At 40.4% G+C, this 23337-nt stretch overlaps 2 long non-coding RNA genes across 9 annotated transcripts in view; one reads left to right on the top strand and one right to left on the bottom strand.

Moving 5' to 3' along the window:
- Positions 1-555: 555 nt before the first annotated feature.
- Positions 556-9465, bottom strand: LOC120406603. Of its 2 annotated transcripts, XR_005599402.1 has the most exons (4): positions 9030-9465; positions 8113-8261; positions 7932-7983; positions 556-837 (listed from the first exon to the last, which is right to left on the bottom strand). It is a non-coding gene; the product is annotated as an uncharacterized LOC120406603 (long non-coding RNA). The 2 variants fall into 2 exon arrangements; XR_005599401.1 differs by lacking the exon at positions 7932-7983.
- A 151-nt stretch (positions 9466-9616) lies between these two features.
- The window catches only part of LOC120406601, a 73951-nt gene continuing 60230 nt past the window's right edge, over positions 9617-23337 (top strand). For 3 of the 7 annotated variants that reach the window (XR_005599393.1, XR_005599392.1, XR_005599395.1), the window contains exons 1-3: positions 9617-9876; positions 10886-10995; positions 12293-12483. This is a non-coding gene — a long non-coding RNA (uncharacterized LOC120406601). Of the gene's footprint in view, positions 9877-10870; positions 10996-12292; positions 12484-13191; positions 13417-23337 lie in introns of all 7 variants that reach the window. The other 4 variants (XR_005599396.1, XR_005599391.1, XR_005599394.1 and 1 more) reach the window with 4 other exon arrangements.

The raw sequence follows: 23337 nt of genomic DNA on the forward strand, positions 1-23337 counted from the left end.
GAAGGGAGTGAATCCCATTAAAAGATAATTTAGCTTATTCCAATGACTTTACTGGGCCAAATCCAGAGGCCTTTGCTCAATTATATTCCTCTATCCTCTTCTTAAGCAGGCAAGTGCTCATTGACTTAAATTATAGCTTGTTTTAGTAAGAATGTGAGCATTTGGTATGCTGGCCTCCTTGGGAGGGTTGGCTGAGTAAAGACTGAGTAAAAGATGAAGCAAGAGCCACCATATCTATTCTCTGAGTCTGTGGAATCAGCAATAATATCAAATTATTTTTGTGTGTGTGTGTGTGTGTGTGTGTGTGTGTGTGTGTGTGTGCCATTCCCTTATCATACCAAGATATCGTAATGCACATTACAAAGATGTTCAGAACATTAATATTCTGCAGTGCTAAGCTATCTTGTTTCAGAGAATTCTATTAAAAATAGCATCCTCAAAATACTTCATCTTAAAACCCACAAACATTACAAAGGAAAGTATTCTACAAGAGCAGTGTGCTATGTGTCCCACAGAAAATGGAAATGAAATATTAGGTACTGGAAATTGCAATTATGAAAGACTCATCCTACAAGTTTAATGACTGGATGGAAGAACATCACTGTCCCACATTCTGGTCATCACACAGCCTGAGGCACAGACTGTGTGGCTTGAGATCTCTCTGGTGGGATCTGGACACCTAACAGAGCTGCTTCCGGGACGCTTCTAATATTGCAGTAGTTTCTGCGTTGCCTGCACTTCTGTTCTGCAAGAGGCAGTGGTGGATAGAGCACAGATCCAGTGTACTTGGCCGCTCCCTGTCCTTACCCTCTCTTCATGCGACCAGATAATGTAACCCTATGAAGCAGGGACAAGAGGTGGTCAGCAGTCAATATCCAGAAGAATATGTAAAAGGCGGTAAACCAGCCCACTTCTCTGAGCGGATAAGCAAAGACAGCAGTGAGTTGTGTTTGTTACAGAGGCACAACAAAATCTCAGGCTAACATTTAGTGAAGGTGAGATGGATCATTTGTAAAGAGAATAAAGAAAATGTGTTGTCTGGAAAAAGTGAGACTGCAAAAATGTCCATGTTTTATTGGTGACTTTAACATATATTGCTCACTGAGCTTCCATGCTAAAAAAGGTGCCTGAGCTATCACAAGGTTAAAAACACAGTCAGGAAGCTTTAGTTTTTCCACAAAGTAAACTTGCTGAGGTCAAGCCCAGGTGGGGGTATAGGGTTGACCTTGACGAGGTTACCTTGCAGCAAAACTAAAGTGTGTGGTATTCACTGTGCTTTTTACCTCAGAATAGTTCATACATGTTAGTTACCCTGAGCTAAAAATATGCATCTCTTTAGCAGTGAAGACAAGCCTGTAGTTGATGGTAAATCAGAAATGTGCACGTTCAGCATTATGCATTACACTGCAGCTTTATTTTGTAATGAAAGCAAGCAATGAATGTTCATTAAGGTTTTCAATGCCAATATGGTGGGCTTAATTTTTCTAATTTTTTCTCTTGTTAGTCATAGCTGATGTATTAAAATCGGCATTTTAAAGGCACTAAAGCTATAGTTATTTAAATAAGAACATAGATCTCCCCTTTTAAGAACTGATGAGAAGGGCAGACACTTACTAGTCTTGAAACATCTGGTTAATAGGCCTATATTTTCCATTTAAAGCTTCACCATTATATTTTATTTTGCAGTTTGTAGATATTTGAGAATTAATGTTCAGATGGTCCTTTTGTTTTGGATTCAATTCCAGGTATGTTGCTGCACTTCAAGGTACAGTCTGATAATAAACGCAGGACAAGGGAACAACAGACATCACCGTTTTTTCCATGTTTGGTGGATGCACTTTAGAAAAAGTTTACAAAAGCTCTGAACTGCAGAACAAAATATTAAAATCCCAGAACTTCAAGAATTATTTTGTACTCTGTGGGACAAGTTTTTAAAAGAGCTCAACTCCCATTTAGGCACCAAAATACATGGCTGGATTTATAAAACAGGTCAGCATGTTTGGTCCTGGAATTTCTGGAAAAATATGACCATACATAACTCACAGTGGAAACTGTTAGGTGCTGAGCACTGTGGAAAATCTGGCTCCTATGTCTTTAATTATTCAGTATTTTGAGATCAGACTTGCAAGGTGCTGACCATTTCATAAAGGATGCTGGGTGCTCTCAGCTCCAAATAACTCTATTAATCTATCTAAGGGCATGTCTACGCTACAATCACAGGTCAAGCTATGTTAGGTGACTTACAGGCACTGCAGTAAATACTACGGTGGCTGATGTCCACACTACCTTCCTTCTGCTGGTGGTGCACGTCCTCACAAGGAGCGCTTCCACCGATGGAAGAGGGGCAGTAGGGGGGACTAAGAGTCAGGGCTCTCAGCTCTGCGCAGCACCCCACCGGGAGCCCAGCTGCACAGGCACCGACTTTGTCATTTCCCCAGCGGTGCTTGACCCCCGCTCCTCCCCAGGCCCTGCCCCCACTCCACTTCTTCCCCCAAGGCCCTGCCTCTTCTCATGCCTGCACCGCCCTCACCCGGCCTCCTCCTGCTCTGTTCTGCCCCCTCGCCCTCCAGCGCCTGTTGCTGAACAGCTGATTGTGGCAGGCAAGAGGCGCTGGCACTGGCGGGGGGGGGGGGGGGGCTGATCAGCGGGGCCTGCCGGTAGGTGCTGAGCACTATTTTTCCCATGAGTGCTCCAGCCCTGGTGCACCCACAGAGTTGGTACCTATGCCCAGCTGCCCCCAGTTCCATGAAATTGACAAGATAGCCAACAGACACTGCATTGCCCTAACTACACTGACATAAGCCCTATGCCTCTCGTGGAGGTGGAGCTATGATGTCGGTGGAGCACGGCACTGAATATGGCAAGGCCTGACATAGTTAGGTCAACATAAACTGCCTTATGTCAACCTAACTCTGTAGTGTAGACCAAGCACTTATACAACCCCATCACCATAGTATCTGAGAACCTCATAATCTTTAATGTTTTTATCCTCACCACTCTTCTCTACTTCACAGAGGTGCTATCATCCCCATTTTACAGATGGGGAACTGAGGCACGGAGAGATTAAGCGACTTGCCCCAGGTCACACAGGAAGCCTGAAGACCTGAAGAAGAGCTCTGTGGAAAAGATAAGAGTGTCTCTTTCACCAACAGAAGTTGGTCCAATAAAAGATGTAAACTTGCCCGCCTTGTCGTACAGGAAGTCTGGCAGAACAGGGAATCGAACCCCAGCTCCAGGCTTGTAGCTGAAAACTGCCATTTAGAACTGAAAATGGCCTTCCATGTATTACTGTTAGATTCTTTCTGTGTATTTGTCAAGGAGTTGGGCGTGGGGGGAGAGAAAGCATGACACTTTGGAGCCAGTTCTTTTCACTGGTGATTTGACCATGAGGGGGGCTGCTGCTTTAGCAGCATACTATTATCACTGGTGGCTTTGTCTTTTTGTTTGCATGCTGCTTCTACCTGAGTTTGGGATTATGTTGTAAACTGACTGAGAAGCTGACAGATACCTTAATCAGCAGTTTTTGCTACCCTTCATTCAATAGCTGTACTCCCAGAAAGGAAGCCATCAAGTAAGGAGGCAAAGCCCATGACAATTGGCAGAATGCCAAGGTACAAAAGTACTGCAGGTCATCCAGCAGCCTGGAAAATGAACGTTTTTGGTTCATTTTAAATATTTCAATTTTATTGCCTGACTTTGCAAGTCTTTGCTTCTCTGAGTGGTCTGTGTTCACGCAAGTAGTCCAACTGAAAGCAAGAAGTTTATTTCTCCTCCAATTTCCACTGATTTTATCCTGACTTTCTCATTGCCTTCAGTGGGCTTACTCCTCATTTACACCTGTATAGGTGAGAGGTGAATCAGGCCCAATGGCCATATTCAAATAAATAAAGATTTGCGGGATGAATCCTAAATGTTATGACCAGAGCAAACTTGCAGCATGACTGCATGGTCCCATAACCTTCACTTAGTTTTCTGCTGTTCTTCATCATGCTACTCTCATTCCTGGAGTATCTGGTGAATATCAGAGCAGCTAAAGCAGCTACTGCCGAACCTGAAACAGCAGAGTGCGCCGAGGTCCTGCAAGATCCACCTCACAACAGAAAGAGTGAATTGTGAGATGTTTATTGCTTGTGTTCCACTAGTGTCTGCTGTGGAGCATGAGCTGCTTCATACAGCTCTGGCAGTAGCTTGATTTCCATGGTAGTCACGATGTCACACCAACTGTTGTGGCCCTGCTGGGGAGTATCCTTGTCTGATCTCTGCTCACTGCTCCCCTAAGTCTCTGCACAAAGTCACACTCCAGTTCTGTACACGTGATCTGCTCTCATCCTCCACCCCCACTCTCAGGAGACTGAATTTCAGCAGGCCCAGAGGAGCAGTTTGGACTAGATGGTGGGCAGGAGAGAAAGTTGTAACCTGAATCTTTGGACTTGCAGCAGAAGGGACCAATCCAGTGGCTTTGCAGAGAGCCTGAGGGGTTGGGTTTTTGTTGTTTGTTTTTTTGGTTTGTTTAAGCTGGCTCTTACAAACTATTATGTTCTACCGAATGAGTACTTCAAGTTATTGGTAAATAGTAAATTATTCTGTCTTCTGAATCTCCTGATATTTTCAAGATTAGCAAAAACATCCCTATAGTTGTGTACATTGAGGATATTTTCCATCCAGTCATACGATGCCACTAATCACTGAGGGACTTTGTGTGACTCTGTGTCCAGTCTGCAACTTACTCCTTAATAATAGAATACTAGCATAATATATTGCTCGGTATAAATATTTGGAGTGACAATCCCCTTGACCTTGATTAAACTATTTTTACTAATAGTATACCAGTAAAATAAATCTTAGCATCGTCTCTGACTAGACACTGTCCAAACACACAGTAATTAAAACAGAGTATAGCTTAGGTTAAAGTAAATTAAGTCAGTTTGGTTCATCATTATTTTCAGTGTTGCAAATTAATATAATGATGACAACTATGGTTGTCACTGACTTGAACACCAGTGGTTAGTCATCACACTTAAACATTATGAATACATAATTCATAGTGATCAATTATATTTGACCGTAGGATCATAGTTGGACACTCCAAAAGGCATTAGTAATTGTCCAAAAGCTATGAAAATCAGGCCCTATTTTCCCATTTGAATGTACTAATATGAGCCATTACTGACACATGTCTGGTTTTGTTTGGACCTGTTTCATTTGCATTAACCTTGAAAGGTGAGATTGCAGCACAGATATGCAATTAAAATGCATTAAATAAATGACCTATATTAATTTCTTGATACAGTGGTGGTAGTTTATTTGGCTTAAATAGAAAAAGTGGACTGTTGAGTTTGTTTCTTCTTAGTCAAAAATGCAGGCTTTATACTGTTAATATCCTACAGTGTCCTCTCCAATGAAAAGTATGACACACTTACATCAAGTTCCTAAATAGAACTACTACAAAAAATCCTTCCAGTCCCTCTGGGAACATACAGACTATATCATAGTGGCCAAATGCATTTAAGAAAATAATGATGTTAGATAATGTATACTTCAAGCATCTTTATTCGCCTGTGAAATTCCATATTTTCTCCTGTTGTTGGAATCTGACTGATGCTTTGCTCATCTATTCTGTTCTGACTCTGCCCCTGTGGAGTGGTGGATCTAATTTAAAGTAACCTAAACTTTTCAGGACACTTGTCTGCTGCTAGTTCCTCTTGACCATATTTATTTTTCAAAACTCCCCACTGACCTATCCACCCCTTTGTCCAGCCTGTGCAAGAGCAATGAAACATATTAGGTGCTGGTTCAGAATGCCTCCCTATACTGCTTTTCTGGCTAAGTCTGCTTATCCAACTTACATGAGGACTATTCGTGCATGTGCCATTGCTTATATTGGCATGTCAATCCACCATGCATGTGGCTCCAGATCTTTAGGGTAGTGATTCAAAACATAAAATATGCAGAAAACAAGTGAGATTCTTTTAAATGGTCATTAAAGGAAGTTTTATGTTTTCCCATACACCAATGGAAAACACATACTTCAGTATATATTAACGTTTAGCTTGGACTAAGGAAAACAATGAGCGAGCACAATGTGTACCTCCTCAGTAATAAGCTGCAGCAACTCTTGGAAGATAATAGCTGTTGTCTCTGCACACAAAGTACATAGAAGGTTAAAGGCAGTACACAGATATACACCCCCAGCAGAAACACATTGCAAAGAGTAAAGCTCCAATGAACTAAAAGATCCATTGCAATAGCTGCCAACAGACCCGATACAATAATGGATCTGTAAAAGCTTGTATTTTTATTAACCAAATACAAATATTTTTAAAAGAGCGCTCCCCTCTTAAATTCCTCCAAGATATGAATGTCTTTCCATAGGTAGCTTTGATGCAATTACAATATTCATTTATTTGGTTTCAGTAGCATCTGATCTCTGAATAGCATGCACATCATTTTTTGCTTGAAGGACAAGTGAAAGTCGGTAGGTATGCTCAGAGCAGCAGGTAAGGATCATACTGTATTTGCCTTAAAACAGGGCAGGGAACAGGGAGCCATCCACTATGAAGTACTGAATCCAGAATTAATCTCCGTACCACAGTTATTATTTAACCTTCATTTTTTTTATCCAGAAAGGTTTCTTTTTTTTATCCTGCTGCTGAATTTTTTTCCCTGACCTTAGCTTCATTCCTGAAACAATGTTATTTTTATCATACTGCAGTACCTGTCCTGTGGGAAATCACTCCACACATTATCAAGGACACTAGTTTTCTCTTCAGCTTCCGCTCTATGCTTGGCCATGCATTTCTCCTATTCAGTCCATCACAGTTTCACCTTCCATGATTTCAATACTCAAAATAGATGCCACGGTAGCAAATTGTTTTTTCATATAAGACTGACTGTAACTATACAAACTCTGGAATGCCAGGAAACCAAGGATGGGGAAGAGATACTAACAAGACACTGGATATAGACCTTGTCTGTAAGCCCCGGCTGGGAACCATTTGATTAAAACAGAACAATGCCACCTTCCTTCGTCTGCTTGTTCTTACTGTCTAGCAGTGATAAAATGATTTATTATATAAATTAAACCTTTGCATTCACTCCTACTTTCTTCTTTCATTTTCCTCCCAGAATTGTTTGCTATTATTGCAACTGGGAGTGGGTGGGAGGAGGAAGTGATTTGGGAAAGCTTTAAAAAAATATTCTTTCACTAAAAGAAACCAAGTGTTTTTTATTTTTCTCTTCTTCTTACAGACTAGCCACCTTAAAGAATTTAAAGTGGATTTGAGATAATGTTTAGGACTGGAATAAATTGAGATGAAGGATGGTCTTTTTGAGAAATTAGACTTAGGGTCAGGAGATAGTGTTTCATTTTCTTCCTCTGCCAGACTTTCTGTTTGACCTTGGGCAAGTCACTGAAGGCATGTCCACAGTGCAGGTGGGAGGTGTGAATCCCAAGGCATGTAGACAGATTTGTGCTAGCCTGCATGGAGCTAGTGAGCTAAAAGCAGGGTGGTATTTGTGGCCCAGGCAGCAGCTTGGGCCAGCCCCCCACAATCAGACCCAGGGGCTGGGTGGGCTTGGATTTGTGTGACTAGTCTTAGCTACTGCCTATGCCACAGTATTATCACTACGCATTTAGCCTGCTAGCTCTACTTGGACTAACACAAGTTTGTCTACCCACACTGGGAATCGTGTCTCCCAGCTGCAGTTGTAGACATACCCTTAATCTCTGGGTTTCTCATCTGTAAAATAGGGATAATAATGCTTCATTTTTACTAAAAAGTCTTGTCCTTTTAGATTGTAAGCTCTTTGGGGCAGGATCTGTCTCTTACTATATGTACATAAAGCACCTAGTACAGTGGGGCACTGATCTCAGTGGGAACCTACTGGAATGCAAATAATAATGGTGATTATAGTTTAACTTGTCTGGCTACCTTTTGATTTGTTTCCATAGTGCAATAATCCTCTACATCTCTCTGGATGCTCCTGTAAATAAGGAATGTAATCTTGCATTATAAGGGAAGCCTAAAATGAAAAACCAAATAATTTTCTTTTAAATAATTCCACTATGTATGAGTCTCTGATTATCACAGATTTCCAACCTCTCGTACTTACCTGGGGGCAACCTACCTAAAGTGCCTGGCACAAATATATCGACTGCAGAATATTATGATTACTATTTTCAAAATATAGGAACTGTCTGCAAGGCAGGGATTCCTCCTTCCTTCTTAGAATGAAAGAACTATCCCTAAATAAATCTGCTTCTGTAGAAGAAAGAAAAACATGAGATTATGTCTAAATAATATACATATGCACTAGGTTGTGCAATCTAAATTTAAAAAATGCGGAATAGTCTGCATATTTTTCTAAATAAAAGCCACTAAATGTCCTGAGCTGAGAGGATGAATGATCTTACAGTTCAGACACTAAACTGGGACTCAGAAAATTTGTCCCCAGTGCCACAGACTTCCTTGGGTAAGTTACCAAAAGACAATTTTTCCAAAATGGCAACTTATTTTGGGTCTGCAACGTGATACCTTGGGCCCAGCTTTCACATGTCCTGAGTCCCTGCATCTTCCATTGACTTCACATGGAGTTGTGGATACTCAGGACTTCTGAAAATGCAGCCCAAGGTGTCTCAAAAATAGAGGCACTCATAATCAGTGGCCACTTTGGAAATTGTTGGCTTTAATCTTTTCTCTGAGTCTCAGTTCTCCCTCTGTAATAATATTTCCCTACCTCACCAGATTCTTGGAAGGATAAAATGTATTAATGTCTTTGAGGCATTCAGATACTTCAATGATGAACAGCCTGGAAATGTCTATAAGTGAATAACAATGGGAAGGTATTTGGATTGCACGTCCTCCCATAGATTCCCTCCCTTCTCCCATCCAAAACATAGGTCTTAGAATATCAGGGTTGGAAGGGACCTCAGGAGGTCATCTAGTCCAACCCCTAACACAGATGTCCTGTGACATCTGCCCTCATTCCCGCCTCCCCCACCCCCACCACACCGCCACACACACCCTTACCATTCATGTAAGGCAGTGGCCTACAATCCTCCTCCTGATTCCTTTTCATCTTCGGGCCATAATCTCTCCTCTTCCACATCTCCAGACTCTCGATAGACATTCCTCCAGAGCTAACCACAATGCCTAGGTAACCTGGCTGCTGTGCTGCAATCCAAATCCAGTTAAAGTCTTCTTTTGGTAGGGGAGGGGCTTGGAGGCGGTCTGCTCCTCCTACTGTAGTAGCAGGTGCAAGAAACGTTTCTGCCTCACAGCTGAGCTCCCGCACTGACTATGAGCTGCAAGATGCCCCAGGATGTGTAGCAGGAATGTTAAAATGTTTATATTTCTACTACAATGGAGAGAAAGGAATAGATAGCACCCTGTCATGATTGAATATCAGTGTGAAAATAACCGTGTGTTCCAGTCAGGCAGGTAGCAGGCACCAATTGCTGTGATGTCCAGGTGTTAGCAGGAGTGTATGTCTGCAGAATACTCACAATAAGAAATTCCATCTCCCTTCTGTCTGGTAATAATGGGAGAAGCTGCTCATCGTGACTCTCTGAGATCTGTCAGGAAATAATTATCAAAACCCTCTACATTTTGTAAGTGTGACAGCAGCACCTTGTGACTGATATTCTCAGACACTGCTGAGGCTATGGACTCATAAGCATGAGCCTAGGTGTTTGTACCTTGTCCATGGCCAGGAAAAGGTCATATACCGTCACCGCTAGGGCTGTTTCCATGCTGTAGCTCAATTTAAAATTACAATTATGAGGGGCCCAGATCATCTGAAAGATTACATGCTGTCATAGCTTGGACACCATTATCTTCCAAGTGAACACACCTACAATGTAGAAGCTGGCAACAGGTCAGTGTTTGGTGAGGATATTAGTGATGACTGATGGTTTCTTTAGAACCACTGATGATTTCCTGGTTCTATATTTATGAAGCAAAGTTATGTGCAGGAGTCATGTGAGGGTGTTTTTAGCATATGTACACAACGCTGATATAGACCCTGATCCTGCAAACACTTAAGCACATGCTTAAAACTGAGGACACAACTGGTAACATCGACTTCAGTAGACTACTTGTATGCTTAAACTTAATAATGTATATGTTTGCAGGCTCAGGACCTTAGTGATTACCACTACTTATAGCGTTTTTCTAGTTTCAAAGTACAAAATTCACAGTGATATATTTGTGGAAGTAAATTGCACAAGTTACATCTGTGCTTTGTAGAAATATATTTCTTTAATTGGTATTAATTTGTTGCCTTCTTTAATTTAATTGAATGTCTCCTTGCTCTTGTGTTACAAGAGTCAAATAGAAGCTCACAATTTACCTTTTCTGTACCACTCATTATTTTGTGTAGCTCTGTCATACCCTCTGTTATTCATCAGCTTTCTAAACAGTCCCACTCTTTCCAGTCACTCATATGTAAGTCTCTACGATCTCTTATCAATATAATTATCCATCTCTAAACAGCTATATCTGAAATTATTTAAAAATCTGTTTCACATATCTTTGAATGAGGTTGATAAAGTTGTGAGCTAGAGATCGGTGTTTTTAAGGTTAATGTATTTTGTGCCTAAATTGCTGCACAATTAATAGTGATACTTTGTCATGTATCTATCATTCACCCATTACATCGCTACTTCTAGTACAGTTTGTGTTCCATGTATTTAAAGCTGTATGTTACTTTTGAATCAAACTATTCTCAGTCCTCAGGACTGCTGCTGAATCTCTCTCTCTCTCTCATATATATTAATTACCTGGAAAGTAGAGATAAATGAATTGGTTGAGACAGACTTTCATTAAGTGAAAAAGGTCATGTAACATTTATACAACTTCTCTTTGAATAGCTTTCTTGTTTTTAGTGAATTTAAAGCTCTTGAAAGGCTCTAGACTGACTGCCTTGAAGACTGGAGTCATTATCCGCAGAACCAATAGAGCACGGGAAGCAGCAGTGGAAATTTGGGGTGAATTTGTGAGTAGGTCACCCAAACATATTACGTACTGTAACTAATGGCCAAATTTTGCCGCTCCTCTTTACACTGACTAGTACCTTACTCCCCAAGTAGTTTCTCTCATTTCAATGGGATTTTACATGGAATAAAGTACTACTCAGCTCTGGAAATGGTGAGAGAACCTAGTCATTAAGGGGCAGATTTGTAAAAGGTATTTAGGCACCTAAAGTTGCAGATAGTAGGATACTAGAGAGCACTTAAGCTTTCAGGTGGGTTTCTAGGCACTTTTGAAAATTCCACTAGGTGCCTGTCTGCATCTTTAGGCACCTAAATACCTTTTAAAAATCTGGCACAGAGTCCTTACAGCTTGTTAATGACAAGGAAGCCTTGGATTACTTGGTGGATCTTTTTAGGATTGTAATCATTAGGACAGCATTTCTTTGCTATTTTCTTGTCTGTTATCATGAATTATCTCCTCCCCAACCCAGAGATTTTCACATTGGTTTTCATTGAACACACAACACTATATGTACTTTCAGGAATAGCAGCCTGGACAAAGTCTATACAAAGAAACTTCACTTGAAATGTGTAAACAATGATAGGTAGAATACTTTAAAGGGAAACATTTAACATTTCAATTTGGTCCAGTGTATTTGATGTTCTTTTAGGAGTAGCAGAGAAAGGCAGAAAATAACGAGCATGATTGTAAGATTGGCTCTGAATATAAATTGATAAAGGGTTAACTAAACATTGTTAATCAGTGAGAAGGAGGACAAATAAAATAGAAATGAAGATGCAGAGAAGCTAGTATGTCACACAAAGGAAAGGACATGAAAGAGGCAGAGCCAGTAGGTCCAACTGGGAGGTTTGCTATGCCTGTAGGCTGTGGACCTACAACAAAATGTGATAAGAAAGGGTCTTTGATGGTGTGATAATGCTGTGCTGTATCTCCCAAGCCTGGGACTATCAGAGGATATGTGCAATTCTTTCCATTATTCCATTATTCACGTATCCAAATCCTTTTATCTGGTCTTTTTCTGTGTTGTTCTGAAAGCAATTAAGTAAACTCAGGTTATAGAAAACAAAAATGGTTTGTTTCCAGGTCAGACAATGCTCTCAGCTGTTTTCCAACTTTTTAGCATCACTCAGGGAATAAGGCAAACATATCAGAGTACTTGTTAGCCTAGAGTAGAATAAGACAGGAAACCGTTATGAGATACATATATTTCCCCACAGAAAGCATATCTGTTTCCTCAGCAGAAAAGAGAAAATATATTTTACTATTGTTTTTAATTGCAAGCTTCTTTTTAAACACAGATACTTCTCTAGCAGCTGGAGATAGGAAAATGGTTGGCAAACAGAGGAGCTTTGGTGTGTGGTCCTACGACCACAAATTGGCATGGCTACATTGAATTTTTCAGTGACTGAAGCTGAGATCTGGCCTTGGAGAAAGGGCCTTATTTTCAGAATGCTACTGCTCAACACCTGCAAGCTCCCAGTCCAGCCAGGTACTGAGTTCTGTCCTCTTGCATCAAATTCAATGATAGCATAAGGCATAGCTCCAGCGTCACTCAGCACCGTGTAGCACTAAGCCCTTTGCTCCAGCTGGAATTGTGGGTGCTGAATCCTTATGAAAACAGGCTCTAAAATTCCACCTGTCCTCATTTTTTTTACAGGAACTCACTGTTGTTCATTGGAAAATCTTCAAAGGGGGGGAATAGAAACTTTCAGGCTTCAGTGCAGTGGCTAGTTTGTAGTTTAAATTTAGGATTTTTTGGTGATTATTATTTGGTACCACAACGATTGCTATAAGGAGAGAAAATGCAACATGTTGCATTGTGGTTTGTATCCTGTACATGTTAACTGGTTATGTGGTTGAACTCTGTGACCTATTTATCATTCTGAAAGAAATAGAAATGACTCAGTCTCAAGGTGCAGAATTTATACAGGCCTGCACAACAGCCAGTCCCTACTGCATTTTGAACAGTGATATATTTTGGCATCTAATATTTATGGTCATTTCAACTTCTGTGCTCATTTTTCATCTGCAGTGCCCTTGGTGATGATAGAAATTAGTTTTATTATGGCTTCCTTTAACATACAGACAGGCAGGGAGGGGTAAAGTGAATTTCCTTTTGAAGTATAGTGATCTATAATGGTCTTGTCTATTATGTACTTATAAATTACCTTATTCTATATGTCATTTAACTATACAGGTCTTTGTATCAAAACTAGTGTTTCAAGCCCAAGCTGGAGCTCTCAATGCCTTAGAGGTCACCCTGGGAAAATAAAATTGATAGCAGTCTTGACAAGTAAAGACATCCCTTCCTTCCGTCACACACAGAGATGCATCCATAGAAAGTCCTCACAGCGGAATTTGTTTCCTCTTATGTGAAATGAGATTGACTCTTCTGCATGTAACTCACTGTGCTGCACTGGGGGTATGTTTATGATGCATCTCTTATTCCTCTGAGGGGGCCTCTCTCTGGACTGCTGTAATTTAAATCTTAACAGTCAGATGTTATTTTCTCTGTTCATCACCCTATCAACCTAGATCTTTATAAAACTTCCTGTGGGGCCACTTTTAGTTTCCCCCTTGTTGGAGTTAACAAACTTGAATAAGTCAAGGTTCAAAATATACACATAAAAGAAAAAACAAATACATTTGTGGTTGGAAATGTAGTTGAGGGAAAGGGTAATTAAATAAAAAATATCCAGTACCTGCTTATCTTATTCCTTGAAACTCATCCAGCCAAGAAATGATATAACCTCTGCTGCAGTTGTGACCTTTTGTACTAGTGACCCTTCAAACTAATTGTCTGACACTTCCTACACTGAGTTGCTTTATTTGACAAAATCCATGAAATATATATGAAAAATATTTGTCATGATACATATAGTCACCTTCCCCTTTAGACTTCTGCTAGCAGAGATAATGATTTGGGGGTTGCTAAACATTTCACCTGTAAGTCAAACTCCAGAGAGTTGTTTTTCTTCTATGCAGAAGACTGGCAAGTTTCACCAATGCATCAGCATCTCATTATGGTTGAGGAGGACAGTCAGCTAGCCACTATCTATCTAGTCTAAGGCTATTTAAATGGACTGTGAATGAGGAAACAATTGGCTGATAGAAATTCCAAAACTTCCAAATAAATTAGAAGGAGGAATATAGACTCAGTCTGAAAATGAGCATGTTATTCACGGACTTTTATATTCAGATCGCAGTTCTGACAGCACTTCCCTCTGTGCAAATCACTTAATTTCTCTGCCTCCATTTCCCCATGTGTAAATAGTGACACTCATATTTGTTTGAAAGCCTTACAAGAGATTCATCTCTTTATCAGCATTTCTAATATGTACAATACCATAGTTTTAGGTGCCAAAAGCAATAGTGCAATAATAATAATTAATAATAACATAATTAATATATGTCTTATAGTATTTATAGAACACTTTTCATCAGTAGAGTTCAAAAGTCCAATACAAAGGAGGTCCTTATTTTACTGATGGGGAAACCAAGGCACAGAGAAGTGACATGACTTGCCCCAGATCACTCCACAGACCAGTGGAAGAGCCAGGACTAGAATCCAAGTCTCACAAGTATGAGTCCAGTGCTCAATCCACTAGGCCAAAAGATGCTTTCTTGCAGCAGACCATTTTCTCAGCTTCTACCTTGGCTAGGTTGAATAGCTATGGGTCATTCTGGAGAAGAATCCCATCATTCATGTTATAACCTCCTTTATCGGGGGGAAGGACTGCACAAAATGGTGTGTCTTGCATTGTGATCTACAAGAAGAGAGACAGATTCTCCTTCTATCCTTCCCTAGTAGGAAGCTACACAGTCAAGAAACCTTCATGGAAATTGTCCTGCTGTTGGGTTCTATAGTTTCACCCCAGACTTTCTCAGTTGTACAGATTTTTATGGATCATAAGTTTCTAGGTGTGAAAATAAAGGTGATCTGTCAGCTGTTAGTCCACTGTTGGTCTTGTAGAGTAGGAGTGATACAGATCCAATGAGTGGATAAGCAGTGTAGAGTGCATAACAACCTGTGAGGATAGGCCACTCTGAAAATCATAAGTGCTAAGTTATAATACATCTTACAAGGGCAGCTTGAGATCTATGTATCCTTTTAATTATAGACATCGGAATACCTACATAATCAATAGAGTTTTGAAGTAAAATATAGACAGTCTAAGGGTAGAAGGAAGACTGGAAAAATGCCATTGTTAGGTAATTCCTGAGTATGAAAAAAGATATACTTTATTCACTGCTTGCACAGACTAGACAATATTTTCTCTCTCAGTCAGTCTTTTAAACTCATATTATGTTGTCAGACTTCCTGATAGTAGGCCATGCAAGGAGCAAGTGGAATCTGTCTGGGAGTTGCACAAGTGAATTAATTAATGAGTTGGAATGGAATTTAGACTGTTGTCAAGATGCCAGTTAGAATCACAGTCATGCTTTTAATACAACCTTGACACAATTGAATATGGGAAATATGGGATTTTTTTCTATCTCACCAACACACCATGGAATATGCTTTTTATGTTTCTTGCAACAACAGCAACACCGTGGCACTGATGATGCTCAAGCAGATGTGGTGATTACAGAAAGGCTTCTCAGGGGCTGGTGGCAATGAAGAGGCAGCTGAGCCATAAGGCTGCAGTAATCCCTTTTGTTGTTGCACACCTGCTCCCTGGATGGGATATAATGGCCAGGCAGCTCAAGGTAGCAGTGAACTCATGGCCTCATCTCTACTCCTCCATAGCCTCTTGGGCACTGCTGTGGACTTCATATGAGGACATAAAAGAAGCCCTCATGCAGCTAGGCTCCAAAGCTCATAAGGGAGGTTGTCTTTCTGCACATACACCCCAAATCCTGTCTACTACACCTCCATCTCATGCAGCAAATTGTATTGGGTCAGCCCCATATTGCCACAGTGAAAGACTTCTTTCCTGACTGAGGCATACTGCTGCTTGGTTTGCAAATTTCAATTGAAAGTACAGAATACAGTATTTTGTGGCATGTCTTGCATGGAACTGAAAAGGTATTGCATTTGATATACAATACCTATCGCTTCAGTGAGACACTTGCTACAAAGCACTATAAAAGAACCTTGCAGTATATCTTGGTCAGGTATATGGCATTGCTAGGCTTTACATAATTTGTAATCATGAAAGCCTGCAAGAAATATAAGACATAGAGACGAATAGTCTCTATATCGTATTCTCTTCCCATACACACAACAGGACTATGCTGCTGAACTCTGCAATTCCACCCAAATAGCATTTATTTTTCATGCAATATTAATTCCTTTTACTAGGACAATCAGTGTAAAGACATGCTTAGGGAGCCAATTCTGGAATAGACAGCCAAAATGAAGCACATGGAAAACACAATGGTAGTGGTGGTCTATAGCATGGAGTCCCTTCATTTATGAGTCACTCCTCTTAGAGACACTTTTTTTTTTCCTGGCATGTCATCTTTCTGGTAGCTGTAGCCCGAAAGTGATCATTTTGGAACTGGATGCTGTTTCCTGCAGCCACCAGAAAGATGGCATGCCAGGAAAAAAAAAAGTTTTCTGAAATGATGGCATATCCTCATAGTAAATAAACAGTGTAAGTATCAATAGATGGATTTGGGAATGGGTTAAACTCTGATCATATTTGATTAAGGCTTTAATATGGAAATTCAGCCCAAACCATAAGCCACTTTCAGATCTGCCAAAGCAAATAGAGTTGTTATGGAGCGCTATTCTTATGGTATGCCGTTATTTTTCATAGTTCACCTTTTGCACAGAGATTGGACTCAAATCCTATTCTGTTCATTTGGCTAGAAAATGTTAGTTTATCTCATATTTGACTATATTATGTGCTTGTCTAGTAAATCCCATGAAACAGACCAACCATCCAAAATGCAATATAACCTTTTAAACTGAACAAACCATAGTCATATTTGCACTCAAATCCTGACCTGTGTTCTATTCAAATTTCAATTTAAATTGTTCTGCTTAGTGGGAAGGTTTAAAAGAGAAAAGACTTGCGGTGGATTAAGAGTTGGAAAAGGTTAATGATTAGATGTTGAGAAAATCAATGAGGAAATGGGAATAGAGAGCAAGGAGGGAGAGAATGAATAGTGGAAGGACCGGTGAAAGAAGAGGCAAGAGATAAGGCAATGGAAGAGGTAAACGTAATAAGAAACGGGAGAAATATGCAGTTACACAGAAACAGAGAGAGAAGCTGAGAGAGAGAGAGGTATAAAAGTGTGGGGATCCTGGCATCCCAGCGTATTGTGTGCAGGAGAAAAATGGGTTTGAAATGAAGGGAGACCTTGTCGAAGGCTAGATACAGTTAGGAGGCAAAGAAAGAATAATAACAGAAATGAAAAGGTTAGGGGAAAAGATAGAGCTGTAAAATGTAGGAGAATATATAACAGTCTGAAACACAATGGAGATTAAAATAATATTTTGTTTGCCTGTTATTAAGCATCATTAATAAAAGGAACATGTTTCATGTTCTTTATTGTATTGATACAGTGTAGCTCTAAAAACCGTTCCAATAATACAGCAGCAGCAGAAGTGGCTCTCTGTAAACCGAACACCGTATAACTATGGGTCTCAAATTAGGGCAAGCTAAAACCACAATCTGCCACGATTCTCTGGTAGAGCTCACAGGGGGTGTTGATGATTTGGGGTCTGGCAGTTTGGCACTCTCTTGCTGAGAGCCTTCGATTGTCTGCAATACCCTTCATTAGACACATGCGCAGAGCAGTCATTCAGAGAGTCAGTGAGAAGAAACAAGTTATGATAATGAGTCATTAGGAGGAGAAGGGGGAAAAAAGAGACAAAAGGGGAATTTACGGGGTTAGATACAATCCTAAAAATAACAGGATTGATACTACAAAGAAAAAAAAATGCAATGGGAATAAGACAAATACTGAAAAGGGATAAGTACAGCATGGGGGAGCACGCTTTTAATTTAGACAGAATACCAAGAATGAGACATAAAGGTGGAAAACAGATAAAATATGTAAATGAGACTATTGAAATAAGAACTGGGTATAAGATAAATGCTGCTGTAGACTCTGATATCAGTTCTGACAGTAATGGTGATTAGCGTGAGTTGATAATTGAAGATGAGAAACTAAAGCAGAAACAGAAATTGTTTACACCCAAGTTCTGTGACATTATATTATTTGACTCAATTAGATCAAATTACTAAGACATAACTGAATGAACAATAACGTGAGCTGTGACTCACATGAGCATGTCATTCTTCTAAGGTAATTCAGAGCTTTGCTAACTGGAAGTTGATTGCTGGTGGTAGCACATGTACAATTCTTGAACATATGATGTAGATGTAAGAGGGACACCGTTCATGTGGAAATGATTTTTCAACATCATGGTCAGGCTTGACTTTGTTCTAACCCCACCTCATAAGCATCAGAGCGAAATCTGTTTTATTTTTTAAATTTAATCTAACTTTCTTAAGCTTCGAAACTTGTTTCATGCTAATTTTGGTGAAGATGGAAGCAGTGTTGCTGACATAGCCTAGGATGTCCTGTTTTATCATGGCCAAAATGGTGGCAGAATCTTGATCATGCACATCTACAATATTGCATGATGTGCAATATACCTCAGACTGTGGGTATCAAAAAAAGATATTAGAAGTATGGATAGTACCTTTTTAATGTGTTTTCATTTTGATAATTCACATACTCATGATTCTCCTCCCGTAACTAGTTTTACACCAGTGTAACTTTATTGACTTCAGTGGAGGTACTTCTGAATCTCACGGGTGTAAGCAAGCTCACAGTTGGACACCATGGATGTAGCAGTGAAGTTTTTATTGAAGTCAATAGGAGTTTCGCCAGAGAAGCATCTTCAAAATTGGACCCACTGCCGGAGAAACTAGCCATCTGCCCAGCAAATAACTTGATTTAATGCTTCTTCCAACTTCTTCCTTACTCTTCAGCTCCAGGCTACCTCAAAGACAAGCAGTGGCAATGCTCTCTCACGTCACGTCTCCCCTCTTTCTTCTCAGACAACCAATAACACCCACAAACCACAAAACAAATCCCAACTTCCAAGTATGTCCTCTTCCACACACACCCGAGAATCCTTGCCCTTCTCAGCGTCTCCCTAAGTCCAAATTCTTCCCTTCAGCTCCCAGCTTCCCATATTAATTTCAGCCCCCACCCTTGCTCTCTTGATTCTTCAGCTAAAGTCTCACTCTTAATGTGAACCTCCCTCAGCTTCTTTGCTCTGCCAAGGATCTTAGCCTGAAATGTTTGTCTGCCTGCTTCTCCCATGATCATCTCCATGCTTTGTTTCACAGTGCCCATTATGCATGGCTTGCATGCAAGAAAATAATTTGAGGCTTAATACTGTAAGGAAGTGAGTTCTGGTTTTCATTTAGAATGTGTTGGGGCAATATAAAATCCTGGAAAGAGGTTCAATTTATCTCTGGCATAGTATCTGCCAGACATTGTATGTCCAGCAGCATATGATCGATCAGCATACTTGTTTACTATGATTTACAGAGCTTTGCAGCCTGCTGCGCTAGGGTAAGTCAGAGCAGTGTGCGTTGGATTGTATAGTCATTTCTCCAGCTCCATTCCTCTGTCTCATAACTTAATCCTTCAGCTGAATAGATACCCAGCCAAGCCAGCATCAACTTCTTTGTCTTCAAGCATGAACAGCCAATGTTTGGCTACAGGGCTTTTGCCATCACAGGAGGGAAAAAAGTGTGTTTTCTTCTCTTTTAATCACATATTTCCTATCTATGATAATTGAAGTTGTTGTAGCATTGTCAGACTCTGCAGGACCTATTCAGAGGCTGGTCTGGATGTAATCATCCTGCAGGTGTTGGTTGGAGCAACAAGGGTTGAGTTCAAAATATCTAGGGGTCTTTCTCCGAAAATAACAGCGGCTTGAGCCCAATAATGGATGACATCTCATTTATGCCATACAAATCCAGGTTTGTGGTCCCTTCACAAACAACGGTGTAAACACCAGGCTGTCCTTTTTCAGCTTTGGCCATTGCAATCAATGAGCTGATGGAAAGCCTTTCCTATGAGCTCCAGTTGTATATGGCAGGTCATCTTACATTGGTTTATTATTATGATTGCAATCTGAAATCATTATCTGCTGTGTAAGTATTGGTAGTGAGGAAGGCAAAGCATTCCCCTGGTATCTACCTGCAGTTCTCAGACTCCCTGTCTGCCTGTTTCTTAGACACTTGTATGTTCCCCATTACCATGGGGGAACCTCACAATCTTAAAATATTTATCCTCTCAACACCCCTATGAGATAGGGAAGTGCTATTACTGCTGCTGCCATTTTACAGATGGGGAACCAAGGCATAAGGACCAGATTTGCAAAGGTTTTTAGACACCTAAAGATACAGATATACATCTAGTGGGATTTTCAAAAGCACCTATATGCCTAACTGAAAGGTTAGGCACTTCTATAAATCTCACTAGGTGACTATCTGCATCTTTGGTGCTTAAATCTCTTTAAAAGCTGACTTGCCCAAGATCACACAGTAAGTCTGTAGCAGAGCAGGGAAGTGAAGCCAGGTCTCCCCAGGCCTGCACACATGCCCTACCCGCTACTAGACCAAACTTCCTGCCTAATTCTGTATTTAATCTTTTTTTTTATCCTAAGGTCCTGGCACATATCCCCAACCCATTTGCCCACAAATCCACCAGTGCCCCATGAACAACTCACATCTCTTGGTAACCCCCAGCCTCTCTGTTTACTTCCTGCCACCTGTCTCACTCCCCTGACTCTCAGCTAGGGATATGCAAAATATTACCAGTGGAACACAAAGCCATGCCAGAGCTGTCCTGAGGATGACACTTCCATTTTACAGCAACTAGTAAGGTTCCTGGTTCAAAACAAAGATTTTCATCTCTGACCTGGGCACAGCAGGGATTTGAAAATCCAATATCACAGGGTAGTGCCCTAACCACTGGGCTATACAGTCACTCGTCTTCATTTTATGTGTTTGTGTTTGCACTGTTGTAGTCTCCAATGCAATTTCTTCCAGCTCCTCATTCCCACTGCTTCCAGCTACTCCTTACTCCATGCCCACTATTCTCCCTCCCTTCTTCAGCTTCCAGCCCCATAGTATTGTTTCTTTTGCTTCCCCAGTTCTAAATTCCTGATTACTTTTCCTGCTCAGTGACATCCTTTACGTCCTCCTTCTTAGCCTTTCCTATTCAATGAAAATTAGGACCCATCATTCATTGCCAGCACAGCTCCAATGGTTGGTACCCAAGGTAGTGTATAGGGTCATGCATTTTTATCACAGTGTCAAGTCACTCTGGTTTGAGGGTGGTGAATTACAAATCCTAATTTACCTATTGTAAATGCAGCCTTTATTCTAATTGTGTTTCCTCAACGTAGATGTGAGAACTCTGAGTACTATGGCACACAATGAGATTACTCTCTTGAAGAGTTGGTTTTTCCTGTATTTCGCACAAACAACAGCTCTTGTCTACCAGATTCATGAACAATGAGAAACATCTTCAGCTGGAGTAAATCAGTGTAGCTTCATAGATGTCCATGGAGTTATGTGGACATACACCAGCTGTTCTGAAGTGTTATTAAATTATGTATCTGAGTTATTTAAACAAAGGGGTCTCACTGAGGTGATGTGCCTGGGCATATTTTTGCCTCTGAGGGTAGTTCATGTCCAAGATAACTAGTAGTCAAATCATTAAAACGCTATTAGACAGAAGGAAGTCAGAAACACACCAGCAGTTCTCACTTTCCATGTGTGCTACATGACAGTGGTTGCTGTGGACAGCTGTAAAAAGAGAACCTCATAGTGACTTTTCCATGCCTTCTTATATGACAGGAGCAGCAAAGAGGTAGATTGCACTAACGTGGGACATCTTGTCAGGGTGGGGGGTGGGGGAAACTGTTAAAAGAATGCAATTGTAATCCAGTAGAGCATAAATTCAAACTGATTGGTCTTTTAATTTTTAGATAACAGAAACTGACCAATAAAGAATCTATACAGAGAGCCAGAAATGTATGGCTTTCTAATCACTTCTGAACTAAGATTTTTCGCCTGGACTGATGTGCTTGGCATGTTCCTAATAGAAATTCTAAATCTGCATTTGTGGCAAGATAAATAAAAATATCATTTGAATCTGAAAGTATATTTTCTCTACCAAGACTCATGAAAATCTTTATCTGAAGAAATGTAGAGGGACTATAGGGTAGTATGAGGCTTTATTTCAATATCATAGTGCTATCTTTGCTTTTTGTGGCTTTAGAGCAGCGTAATTCACAAAGATCGTTTGAAAATGTTCCTTCCTCTCTCTTCTGTACTTGCAGTTCGTAATAGGAAGAGGCCCTGAGAGACTGGGATTTTTAACCCTTTCTTCATCCTTTCACTAGCCCCCAAAGAAATATTAATGAAACACTATTAATGAAAGTGTCCAGAAATACACCATGCAGAAATTCTTCTGCTTTTATTGTGGATATAATTGATCATGAGTTTCATATAACTTTAAGGCCATGCCATATTCTAATACTATATTGATAATGACCCACTTCTGGTAGATGGGATTAGGTATGAAATAACCTGTTTCTACCAATCTTTCTTTCACCCACGTTAGTCTGACATTTGTACTGGGAACTGTATGAAAACATAGGGGTTTTTTTGAGGGGGCAGGAAGGGAGTATACTCAGTGGGGCTAGAGCGAGTGTGAAATGTACTATGTATTGCATTATGACTTACAGACATTACCTGCACAGGGAGAGAGTGTAGAGGGCTTTGTCTCCAGCAGGAGCACCCAAGAGAAATGATCATTGCCTCAGTCAAAATTCCTCTAGGCGGCTCCTGAGAAGAGCACACTGCAGTGATGGTTCTGGCAAACTAGGAGCTGGTGCAGTGTGTGTTCTCTGGGCGGATACAAAGGAGAACAGTGTAATGTCAGCTGCACAAAGTCACCATAAGCATCTCACCCTTTTGGAAAGCAAAAATGTCTTTCTGGCTGAAAATGCAGCCTTTCATCACTGGTCCCGGTAGACTAGACGAAAATGATAAATTCCTTGTGGTGTTCCAGAGTTCTGCCCTGAGTCTTAGGAAATTCCAACTTTTAAAGCACCGTCCTCTTTGATCCAGGAAGGCTTTAGTAACACAATAGGTCAAATTAATCTCTAGTTTCAGAGTGGTATCCGTGTTAGTCTGTATCCGCAAAAAGAACAGGAGTACTTGTGGCACTTTAGAGACTAACAAATTTATTGCCACCTTTTCATGTTCTCTGTATGTATAAATATCTTCTTTCTGTGTGTTGCATTCTATGCATCCGAAGAAGTGGGCTGTAGCCCATGAAAGCTTAT

This window comes from Mauremys reevesii, linkage group 5 (assembly GCF_016161935.1).
Source record: "Mauremys reevesii isolate NIE-2019 linkage group 5, ASM1616193v1, whole genome shotgun sequence".
NCBI lineage: Eukaryota > Metazoa > Chordata > Testudines > Geoemydidae > Mauremys > Mauremys reevesii.